At 45.7% G+C, this 12,996-nt stretch overlaps 1 long non-coding RNA gene across 1 annotated transcript in view; it reads right to left on the reverse strand.

Annotated features, from left to right (window-relative positions):
* Positions 1-1,844: 1,844 nt before the first annotated feature.
* The window catches only part of LOC136709220 (uncharacterized), a 197,903-nt gene continuing 186,751 nt past the window's right edge, over positions 1,845-12,996 (reverse strand). The window contains exon 3 of the long non-coding RNA XR_010804462.1: positions 1,845-2,097. This is a non-coding gene — a long non-coding RNA (uncharacterized lncRNA). The remainder of the gene's footprint in view (positions 2,098-12,996) is intronic.

Here is a 12,996-nt window from a genome sequence, read left to right on the forward strand (position 1 = left end):
ATGCACACTTACTTCTGAACAAATAAAAGTATCCGTTAAGCATTATTTCTATTAAATGGTGGAGGTCAGTTTACTGCTGGTTATATCTCATGCTTCCGTAATGAATCCTAACCCAGCTTATTTTACTGCTCTTTACATGCTTATATTTATTCAGTGTGTGTGTGTGTGTGTTCAAACCTCTCCCCCTCCGTGTTCTTCTTACTTTGATAGAATCCAAGTAGCACTTCATAATACAGCTCGTATTTTAGGGCGTTTTTCACACCTGCACTTTTTAGTCCGTTTAAGATTTTGAACCTCTTTAAAATGTGCGTTTCTGCATTTTGTGGTGATTGACAGGTCTCTGGCCAATCAGAGCTCTGTCGGGTTAACACGTCATCATTTAGCACCCACTCTGCTCTGTGAGTGTGTGTTGTGCTGGTAGGAGTGGATCAGACACAGCAGTACTCCAGGAGTTTTAAACACTGTGGCACACCTACGTCGTTGGTCCTTGTAGATGGAGATAGTGTATGATTCTCAGTCCAGTAGTGACGTTGAGGGGTTAAAAACTCCAGCAGCACTGCTGTGTCTGATCCACTCACACCAGCACAACACACACTAACACACCCCCACCACGTCAGTGTCACTGCAGGGTGAAAGGACGCTAACAATGTATGCAGAGCAACAGCCTGTAATAGTAGTCTGATAACATGGACAGTGTGTGTAGAATCGAGGTGGTGATTTTAATCTTATGGCTGATCTGTGCATATAAGGCTTAACGTGGACCAAATGACACGACATGTCCAGACTGTCCACCCCTGTGATGGAGCTATTCCTACATGTGGAATCCATAAAGGAAGAGAGAAGGGTTCTCCGTTATTGAGTTCTCTGTGTAGGAGAGTGTGGTGTGTCAGTAACCCCCCGTCCCCCTGTAGCCAGCACCTAGCTGTGGCGGAAAGAGAGGAATTAAAGCGTAACAGCTGCTGAATCCCATCGTCTACGCTGAGGAAGGCCACAGGTCTACTGAAACCAGCCCAAGTAAAGGCCAGCGCTGGGAATAGCCCTCGACATTACTGAATTACTGTTGCTGAGTATAGTTCAGGCAGGAACTGAGCAGAGATGAAAGAACTCAAGCCGTAACCTGTTTTTCTGCACATGGCCAGAGGAAAAAGCCTGTGAGGACCGTGTTTGAACCTCTGGGAGAGGAACAGCTTGGTGGAGAAGGGATGCCTCTTGTGATGGAGCACAGGTGTCTTCAGTGTGTCTATATCTTTTCTGCTGAGGTGAATGGAGGTCTAGTATTATACAACAGAGATTCTCAACCACAGAGTACACAGGACCAGTGCTGAGTAGTAGCAGTAGGTGCAGCAGGTAGGTGTTGCAGTCACACAGCTCCAGGAGTGTGATGTGTTCTCTCTGTGTCTGTGTGGGTTTCCTCCGGGTGACAGTCTGTGTGGAGTGTGGTGTGTTCTCTCTGTATCTGCGTGGGTTTCCTCCGGGTCCTCTAGTTTCGCTCCAAAAACACACATAGGTAGGTGGACTGGCGACTCAAAAGTGTCCGTCGGTGTGAGTGAATGTGGGAGTGTGTGTCACCCTCTGAAGGACTAGCGCCCCCTACAGGGTGTGTCCTCGCCATACACCCAATGATTCCAGGTAGGCTCTGGACCCACCGTGACCCTGAACTGAATAAAGGTTACAGATAATGAATGAATAAAGGAATGAATGAATATATAAATGCTCCATTGAGTTGTCAAATACTGAACACGTAAAGCCTAAAAACTTACAAAACAATAAACACAAATAAATACACTGAACACTTATGATTCTGTTCACTGCTCGTCTACATTCAGCAGTTATTTATTGTTAAGTGCGATTAGGGCTCTGACATAAACACTGTTTTTTAATCTGTTTGTCTTGCCCCTCAGTGTCCTGTAATGTCTGCTGGAGGGTAGCAGCTCAAAGAGTGAGAGTCCAGGATGGGATGGGACCCTGAGAATATTCGGTGCCTTTCTGAGGCAAGGAGAAATATACAAGTCATCCAGGGAAGGGAGAGGGCAGCCAATAATCCTCTGAGCTGTGATGATGACCCTCTAGAGCATTTTCCTCTATGCCGTTGTGCAGCTGGAAAACCACACACACACACACACACACACACACACACACAATAGGTCAGAAAGCTCTCTATAGAACAGCAGTAGAAGGAAACCAAGAGTTATATTCTGCTGTATCAGAAAAGGAAGAGGTGTCTTCCCTTTCTTCCTTAGGGACTGTGGTTGCTTCTGGAACTAACACTGTGCATTATACGAGTTAGTCGCTGGGCTGAGGCAAACTTCACAGGTTGTGAAGCAGAAACACTGTTTGTTTTCCTAAAAAAATAACTGCACTGGGTTAAATAGGTATCATTAAAGACACAAAAGTCCAGCAGCTCTGAGAGCAGTGGAAGGTGGAGTATGTGTTGCATCAGTGAGCTCCACTTCCATCACCTCAGCGGGCTGAAGCTCAGTGGGCTGGAATAAGCAGGATGTCCTCTGAAGTGTCTGAAACACTTACATTCCAGGTCAGCAACGAACTGTTAACTATTTGATCACCACTAACTCGCTCTGATTTGATCTTCAGCTACTAATTATCAATGGGCTACTGTCTCCCCCACAGCTGCCCGATGACGACAGGGAAAACAAATATAATCAGATGCTTCACTTTAAACAGAAATATTTCTAAACCTCATTTTCTCTTCCTCTCTTTCTCTCTCTCTCTTCAGTTCAATTTTCTCTCGTTCTTCTCCATCTCTTTCTCTCCCTCAACCTTCCTTATTTTTTTTCTCTTTCCTTCCCCCACCTTCTGAATTTCTTTTTGTTTTCCCTCTTTATCTCATCTCTCACCCTCCATTTCATTTTAGTGTTCTTTACTCTTATTCATTCTTTCTCCCTCTATCTCTCTGACTGTCTCTTGTTCTCTCTCTCTCTCTCTCTCTCTCTCTCTCTCTCTCTCTCAGACATGCACACTGAAAAGGATACTGTGGCTTGTTAGTGAACATGAGGAGGAAGTGTAGCCGAGTCCAACGCTCTGGTGCTGTCTCTAGTGTCTTGGCACAGTTCTACTCCGTCTCATTTGATAGCCCCATGGAAAAAGGCCAAGAGGAGTCTCCAGTCGACCCGCCTGCAGCAGAGGGGACGTGTTGTGACTGGTGTATGTGGTCAGGACACAGGGGGAGCCACGTCTACCCGACTCAAGGATCTTATCTAATAGCCATGAGTAATCAGTGGCTTATTTTAACATGAGACTACGTCACACATCAGATTCAAAGTGTGATTCACGGCAGAGTTAGTCCGATCAAATGCAGGGCATAAAGCCAAGGGTGTTAACACTGACACTGTGGAATAGATCTTAAGTGAGGACAATAAGCAAGGTCAGCAGAGCACAGTATATCACAATACTCTGAGAGCTTCACAATACACACCTCGAATCACAACCCTCGGGGCTGCACTTTGAGCTGAGGCACAGAACAATGCCATACAAATACAGCTGATTATTATCACTGTTAATAATTCATTCATCTTTTGTAACCACTTCATTCTGATCAGAGTCGAGCTGGGTCCAGAGCCTACCAGGAATCACTGGGTACAACACACTCACACCTGTGAAAAAAGTCATACACTCACCCAGGCACACACCGCCAATGCACAAACGCGTGTTTGGACATTGGGAGGAAAGCCATGCCGACGGAGGGATAATACACTACACTCCACAGACAGAAAAGGCAAACTTTTCATTCATTCATTCATTATCTGTAACCCGTATCCAGTTCAGGGTCGCGGTGGGTCCAGGGCCTACCTGGAATCATTGGGCGCAAGGTGGGAACACACCCTGGAGGGGGTGCCAGTCCTTAACATGGCAACACACACACACATTCACTCACACACTCACACCTACGGACACTTTTGAATCGCCAATCAACCTACCAACGTGTGTTTTTGGACTGTGGGAGGAAACCAGAGAACCCGGAGGAAACCCACACAGACACAGAGAGAACACACCACACTCCTCACAGACAGTCACCCGGAGGAAACCCACACAGACACAGAGAGAACACACCACATTCCTCACAGACAGTCACCCGGAGGAAACCCACGCAAACACAGAGAGAACACACCACACTCCTCACAGACAGTCACCCGGAGGAAACCCACACAGACACAGAGAGAACACACCACATTCCTCACAGACAGTCACCCAGAGGAAACCCACACAGACACAGAGAGAACACACCACATTCCTCACAGACAGTCACCCGGAGGAAACCCACGCAAACACAGAGAGAACACACCACACTCCTCACAGACAGTCACCCGGAGGAAACCCACGCAAACACAGAGAGAACACACCACACTCCTCACAGACAGTCACCCAGAGGAATCCCACGCAGACACAGAGAGAACACACCACACTCCTCACAGACAGTCACCCGGAGGAAACCCACGCAAACACAGAGAGAACACACCAAACTCCTCACAGACAGTCACCCGGAGGAATCCCACGCAGACACATGGAGAACACACCACACTCCTCACAGACAGTCACCCGGAGCGGGAATCGAACCCATAACCTCCAGGTCCCTGAAGCTATGTGACTGTGACACTACCAGCTGCACCACCGTGCTGCCCCACCGTGCTGCTAACATTCCTGTAGAAAGTGTTGGTGACTTGAATAAAAATCTTTTGAATATTGAATGGCTTGTGTAAGTACCTTAGCATCTTAGCTTAGGTCCATTCTTAATGTCCTGAGCATGGCATGAACCGTCTTGCGTCCAGCAGCTGGCCAGTGATATATGACTGAAAAGCCAAGTGTAAAAATGCCACTCAGGTGTTTATTCCAGCTGGAGGAAGGTATGACACGGTGTGTAACATTGCAGAGAGCCTCGTTCACCTTAACACAGATACACTATTCCAAAGTCATCTCTGAGAGGACCCTCCTCTGTGCTCACTCAGTGTATTATGCCATGTACAGGGTCAAACCTCTCTTAGCTCCATTTTTTCCATCCGCGATTCAGAGCAGAAAAGGTCCGTTTGTCTCGTCTCTGTAGGTAACAAGGTTACTGTTTCAAAAATCATGGAAAAATGTCTCTTTTTTAGTGAGCTGGGATTTTTCAAGGCTTTGAAGAGAGCATACAAACCCATAAAGGCTTAAGTGGGAAGGGAGAAGCAAATTCATAACATGTTTTAAAATAAATTAGGACAAACTTAGCTATTTACAACATTTTGTTCATAAATAAATACATATTTATATGTTTTCCTTTGATTTCTTCTAGATTTACTGTTGTATATTTGTGATTTTAGGGGATTTTTATGTTTCTTTTTATCTTTAACACAGACCAAGAAGAGCACAACAGCACAAATATACAACACACTCACGAGACAACACAAAGCACACAGCATAGATGCCAAATAGTGATCTGGTCCCTCAGCATATAAAGCCAGGTCACAGCTGCCAGTGATCTGTTTGTGCTGATCGTCTTCTAGCCCTTCATCGGTGGACACACACTTTGAGTTTGGTGGACTGTTTCCAGTCAGACACTGAAGCGTTTAAAAAACTCCAGCAGACATTGCTGTGTCTGATCCACTCGTACCAGCACCAAACACACTCACACACAATGCCAGTGTCACTGCAGCCACCACCCAAATAATACCTGCTCTGTGGGGGTCCTCACCAATGAAGAATAGTGTGAAAAGGGACTAACAAAGTATACTGAGCAACAGATGGACTACAGTCTGTAAATGTAGAACTACAAAGTGCTCCTATGTGGTAAGTGGAGGTGATAAAGTGGATTTTCAAATCACAGGCCACAGACTCCTCTAGAGTACACACGCAGTTGTGTTTTAATGGCGTGTAAAGGCCCTACATTCACTCTGTGCTTTAAGTCAGCTTTGTACTGGTGAAGAATAGCCCATAATACACCTCACCATTTACAACAGCAAACCCCTGAGCTCACACTGCACAGGCTCAAGTGAAGTTTCCCTCTTGTGTGAAAAGGCCATGACAGCCATGTTCTGTTAATACTTATCTGTTCTGGAGTCCTTGACCTCCTCAAATTGTAAACACTTTTTTTCCCCCCCTCTCCCTTTTACACCAGCACTCCAAGACGGGGAGAGTTTTTTTGACAGTGGGGCCCTGAGATAAGCACAGAATGAACCTGTTTCAGCCTGTAATGTCCTCAGCAGCCTCCTGCTTCCTCCTTCAGCCCCCTCCTCTCTCCCCTGGCGGCCCCTCGCTGGCAGTGTTAAGATATCCCCGGACCCCCCTTGGCCTGGCTTTAGACACAGATATGCCTGGTTGCTTGTTTGCTTTCCAACCTGAACTACTAGCCTTAAAGGTACACTCTGGGTTTCAGCTATGAGGCTGAGGTCTGCTCTTTTGATTGGCTGCAGAATTAAAATGAAGGAGTGGACAAAAATTAAAATACACCAATCACCCATAACATCATGATGTCATTTTTCTACTCGTATGGACCGTTTTATTGGCTCATAAAGGAGCCCATTACAGTTCTATAGTTACAGACTGTAGTCGAGCTCTTGTTCTGCATACGTTGATGTCCACTTTCACCCTATTCTTCAATGGTCAGGATCATTTGGATTTGACCGGTGGATCATTCTCAGTGCTGCAGTGACACTGACGTGGTGGATCAGACTCAGCAGTGCTGCTGGAGTTGTTAAACCCCTCAGTGTCACTGTTGGATTGAGAATAGCCCAACAATATCCTGACAACAGAGTCTTGTGTCACTGATGAAGGACTAGAGGACAACACACACACACACTGTGCAGCGACAGATGAGCTACTGTCTCTGACGTTACGGGACTGTCCCAAAACCTAGTGAGCTGTTTTATATCACAGTGTGGGCACTCCCGACACGTAGGCTGTCCAAATTCTTAGATACCTCATTATACTGCCTACTGAGATATCTTAATCTGGCCGAAAAGCATCTAACCCTTCCTTAGGCGTGAAGGCAATCCCATGATGCAATTCCAGAACATCTCCCATCTATTTTGCTCTTCTCCCAGAGCAAGAATTGAGATAAAAAATGGAAGATTACAATCCACCGCGCTGAAATGCTAAGGCGATGCTAGCCACTGAAGTAAGTAAACACAGGTTGCATGTGGTGGGCGGGAACAAGCCGTGATGCAATTGCTCTCTAACTACAGCATCTCAATAATCGGCCTCATGAGGACAGACGACCGTTAGAGTGCTGCCTACTTAAAAAGCTGTCTATGCACTCAGTGCCTACCTAGGCAGCTCACTTTTGGGACAGACCTTATATCTATAAGTGGACCAGTGAGGTCTAAAAGAGTGGACAGTGAGTGGACACAGGGTTTTTACTTACTTTCAAGGAGTTGTAAAGAATCTGATGATCTTTTATAGAAATATTACATTACAGTTGTTCATGGAAGGCTTACGTTTGGTTCAGTTGTAGACGTTGGTTGCATTTTTGCTTATCCTCCAAATAATGTCAAATTGACACAGTAAATATGAAAATGTGTCGAGGGGATTCATTTACATCTACTTTGAGTATCTTGTAATTAAGAGCCATTTTTTTGAAAATGAAATAAACAAGGAACAGACTTTTACGCCGAGCCACCTCCTCTCTCTATAGTCCTCCAACAATGAGCTTCCCAGTCCAAGCAAGGGAAGGGGGTAAAAGTGCAAACACACAGTTTGAATGTGAGGAAGTGTGACACTGGAGCACCGTGTGGCAAACAAACATGTGCAGCCGTCCGTCTGCATCCCTTCTTTTTAAGTGCCTTCCCCAATATTTCAGCTTTGAAAAAGTATCCACATCCTCCTTTCCTGTCCCAGCAGTTAGGAGTTGACGAGGCTGATAACCGCCTTGTGATGTGACTCTGCCGAGGGCCGTTGAGGGGGCCGACAAAAGCCGAGTGTGCGACCGCCACAGCGGCCGGTCCTAAGACACTTTGTTTACAAGGAAGGGAAGCTTCTGGACGCAGGAGTGTTTGCGTTCAGTAAGCACATTCATTGTTATCGAGATTCAGCTGCACGGCTTCAAAAGCTTGCAATCCCAAACTGGCAGCACGGTCTAATCTCCACGGCGGCTAACGCGGCTGTCTTTACTCAAACAAGGCAGCGCAGTGATAACTCGCTCAAGCTTCCAAGAGTTATTACAAGACTATAACTGAGAAATATTGCGGAGAATACTGGTTCTAATGGATTTCAGGGATCATAAGATTGAGAAGTGAGATAGTTAAGAGTTTTATAAAGTTGTGCAGGGAAGGTTTTGGACGCAGCTGTTTTCTTTGAGGCCAGGGGAAGAGATCCAAGCGCTTCATGTTATCAACCCAAATAAATCCAGATACATCTGTTACATTACATCCTATAATACAGCTCGCAAATCAGCTTCAGAGCGCAATCCTTATTTCTCCCTGACTTCACCGCCATAAGTCACAACAAACCCCAGATTTCAGAGATAGTGCGAGTTTCTGCTAGTTTATAAGGTCAGATCAGTCAACATCAGGGCACGGAAAGCAGTTTTACAAGTTCCCCGTGCAGCCCTATTCATTCCAGGCTATAAATTACAGGCTGTGTTTAAACACACATCTCACAGATACCTTCATTGCTCGTGACGGGGCTTGGAGAGATCCAGTAGGGAGCGGTGACACTTCTACATGTATTAGATACTAAAGGAAATGGGGGCAAAAAGGAGCTCCGTCAGGACACGGGGGGCGCTCTCAGGCCTCTAGTGCTCTTTGATCCTTGCTGTGTGGCGAAGCAAGAACCCAATCATTCTTAATCACATAAAGTTAACAGACCATGGCCTGGTATTTAGCTTTAGGTTTCTTTCAGGCACTAGCAGAGCGAGCCCTGGCCGAGGTGGGGTTGGATGGGCTCCACTCACATTGTGATTGAGCCCCTTTAAAGACGATATTCATAATTTAATCAAAAAAACATTTTTAATACAATTCTGAGGGTGTTTCCACTCCATGTGCTGCTCTTCAGTCGGTTTGCGCTGGAAACCTGTCTAATGTATTTACAAAGCCCCAGTGTCTGTAAATAAAACAAAGTGTCTCAGTCAGGTATGCTAGGCTTTGGAGGTTTTTAGACAATGAAGAGACTCCAAATGTTCGAAAGCATGAACCGAGATGAGGATATTGCTCTATTCTTGCACCATATGTGGGTAATATTGTCTTGTTCTTTGCTGTTACAGTTAACTTACTTAAAGGGGATTTCTATGATTGTGGGGACAGTTTCATACACTAACCCAATCACTGTGCTCTCTGTTTTTAAAAAAGAAATTTAGTGGTTCAAGGGCAACTGTAACTAAAATGTTTTTTATTCACTGTTAAAATTACCACAGAAATTCATCTGTAACTCGAGTTGTTTCGTTTCGTAGCAGTTTTGGTAATGCAGCCGTCTCTAGAATTTGGAGACATTTCCACCTGAAACAGCAAAAAACTGATCTGAAACAGCAAAAAACAAACATGCAGTATTACCCATAGAGCAACATCCTCATCTCAGTTCATGCTTTTCACCATTTAGAGGTCTTTAAAACCTTCCAGATGCCATTTCTCTAATGTGAGCATAGAGAGAGGAAGCCTAGCATATCAGACTGAGACGCTTTGTTTTTTTTTTTTTTCATATTTACAGACACTGGGGTGTCGTAAACACTTCAGACCGATTTCTAGAGCAGACTGACTGGAGAACAGCAAATGGTAAGGATTTGGGATTTGGGAGAGTACTCACTGCATGAAAGGAAACACAGAGTGAAAGTGACACAAAACTAAACAAGTTTCTGTGGTAAGTCAAAAAGTGAATAAAAATGTACAGTTTAAACTTCAGCCACATACAAACAATTATTTCACCTTAAAAGATGCAGAGCTTCTGCACGCAATAAAATAGAGAGAGCAGCAGCTCCCAGAATCATAGACATTGCCTTTAAGATACTCGATCACAGCTCCTTGTCAATCAAAAGACATAATCAAAAAGAAATGGAAGAAAAAGAAAATGATGAAGAAGAAATCAAAGTGAGGAATAGATACAGGACCTTATTTATCCACGGCCCACTCAATGCCGTACATTGTACACAAGTCTTCTGGTCAGTAATGAAGGCTAAATACCACTTACGGCAGCGAATAGAGCATAATCAACATACTGAGCTTTCAGAAGGGGGCCTTTGATGTGGGGAGCAGAGCATGGTTTACTGGCCGCTGATAGCATCTGTGGCCCTGTAGTGAAGGACAGATAAAGTAATGTGAGTCGAGTGGTGGTTTCTGAGCTTCTTCAGGCCTGGCAGGGTCTGGCATCCATGACACCAAAGACCTGTGATTAACTGCTGAATAAGCAGCAGTGGACAAACATCCCCGTTATTACACTGAGGGGCACTTTGATCATGACCATGTTGATCCAGATGGGCCGACTACAAGTGGTCATTTTAGTCTTCACCCACCTGCTTCGAGAGCGAGGGCAAATTGGGACAGGGCCGCTGCTGCTTCAAACATGGGCCAAAATATTTTATACACCGAGAACTGTTGAGGCGATCTTTTAATGAAAATGATCAGGGTCCAGGGTGGGCTCCTCTCCTCGGGGTCTCGGTCTGTGAGGAGTGTGGGGTGATCTCACTGTGTCTGTATGGGTTTCCTCCAGGTGCCCTGATTTCCTCCAACAACCCAAACACACACGCTGGTAGGTGGAGTGAATGACTGAGTGTATGAAGCAGTCTAGACATGTGAATGTGTGAGTGACTGGGTGAGTGTGAGAAACTGTCCACAGGTGTGAGTGTGTGAGTGACTGGGTGAGTGTGTGAAACTAACCACAGGTGTGAGTGTGTGAGTGACTGGGTGAGTGTGAGAAACTGTCCACAGGTGTGAGTGTGTGAGTGACTGGGTGAGTGTGTGAAACTAACCACAGGTGTGAGTGTGTGACTGGGTGAGTGTATGAAACCGTCCACAGGTTTGAGTGTGTGAGTGACTGGGTGAGTGTGAAAAACTGTCCACAGGTGTGAGTGTGTGAGTGACTGGGTGAGTGTGTGAAACTAACCACAGGTGTGAGTGTGTGAGTGACTGGGTGAGTGTGAGAAACTGTCCACAGGTGTGAGTGTGTGAGTGACTGGGTGAGTGTGTGAAACTAACCACAGGTGTGAGTGTGTGACTGGGTGAGTGTATGAAACCGTCCACAGGTTTGAGTGTGTGAGTGACTGGGTGAGTGTGAGAAACTGTCCACAGGTGTGAGTGTGTGAGTGACTGGGTGAGGGTGTGAAACTGTCCACAGGTGTGAGTGTGTGAGTGACTGGGTGAGTGTGTGAAACCGTCCACAGGTGTGAGTGTGTGAGTGACTGGGTGAGTGTGTGAAACTGTCCACAGGTGTGAATGTGTGAGTGACTGGGTGAGTGTGTGAAACCGTCCACAGGTGTGAGTGTGTGAGTGACTGGGTGAGTGTGTGAAACTGTCCACAGGTGTGAATGTGTGAGTGACTGGGTGAGTGTGTGAAACTGTCCACAGTTGTGAGTGTGTGAGTGACTGGGTGAGTGTGTGAAACTGTCCATGGGTGTGAGTGTGTGAGTGACTGGGTGAGTGTGTGAAACTGTCCACAGTTGTGAGTGTGTGAGTGACTGGGTGAGTGTGTGAAACTGTCCATGGGTGTGAGTGTGTGAGTGACTGGGTGAGTGTGTGAAACTGTCCACGGGTGTGAGTGTGTGAGTGACTGGGTGAGTGTGTGAAACTGTCCACGGGTGTGAGTGTGTGAGTGACTGGGTGAGTGTGTGAAACTAACCACAGATGTGAGTGTGTGAGTGACTGGGTGAGTGTGTGAAACCGTCTACAGGTGTGAGTGTGTGAGTGACTGGGTGAGTGTGTGAATGACCGAGTGAGTGTGTGAGTGACTGGGTGAATATGTGAAACTATCCACAGGTGTGAGTGTGTGAGTGACTGTGTGAGTGTTTGAGTGACTGTGTGAGTGTGTGAGTGACTGGGTGAGTGTGTGAAACTGTCCACAGGTGTGAGTGAGTGTGTGAGTGACTGGGTGAGTGTGTGAGTGACTGGGTGAGTGTGATTTGTCCATAGGTGTAAGTATGTGTTGACTTTTCCAGGGCGACTGATGAAAAACAAAGGTCTACCTAAGAATACTACAGATGTCAAACATATCCCTTATATATTAAATATGTCCCTAATTTCCAACCGTTGCCTGTGTTTATATTTCCCAAATATCTGTGAACAGGATCAGGCTGAAATTGAGATCTCATTCCCATGTTCATTAGGATGTCGTAGTCGAATACAGCATCCAGCCGGAGAAGTGTAATAGATTTAGGCCATGAACCCTACACTTTATGAAGATGAAGTTGTGCAACAATTCCTCATTGTCTTAAACAGCACTGAGCTCCAACGCCTGTGCAAGGGTCTTTACTGGGAACCTCAGTTACTGCCTCCATTCTGCTGTGCCCGCCAGTGCCATGGGTAGCACCTCCCCATGAATATGCAAAGAGCCTGATATGCTGCAGTCTGCCCCATTAATAATCTTGTCATCGGATTTGAACGCTCACACATCCTTTCCTCCCTCCCCGGCCTTTTCTCACACTCTTAAAGTGAATGCTAAATGGTTCTCGGGCCTCGTTTTGTGGTGCTAGGAACAACCCTGGATGGGTGAATAGGTGATAGGTTTTTATTTACTATATATAGTCTTTGTTCCAACAAAATACCACTGCTTCTTGAGCGGGTTCTGTTCAGGATCCTTTGAACCTTGGTTCTCTCCAGTTTTATGGGAACCAAGGACATGTCATCAGTGGGGGACACTATAGGGGGTCTGAATTCCACGCCAGAGTCAGGACAGAGTCATGGTTTATCCACTGTTTACGGATCAGATCAGATCAGAGTGGGATATGAAACACTTGTGGAAATGTTGTCACATTCTGAGCCCTCCTTCTGAGCTCCTGAAAGCACTTTCCTGTTTTTATTAATTAATTAATATATTAATTCATATTTATTTAAATAACACTTTGTAAACTCTAGCTGAGAATGAACCTTTCTG

Source organism: Hoplias malabaricus, chromosome 11 (assembly GCF_029633855.1).
Source record: "Hoplias malabaricus isolate fHopMal1 chromosome 11, fHopMal1.hap1, whole genome shotgun sequence".
Lineage (NCBI taxonomy): Eukaryota > Metazoa > Chordata > Actinopteri > Characiformes > Erythrinidae > Hoplias > Hoplias malabaricus.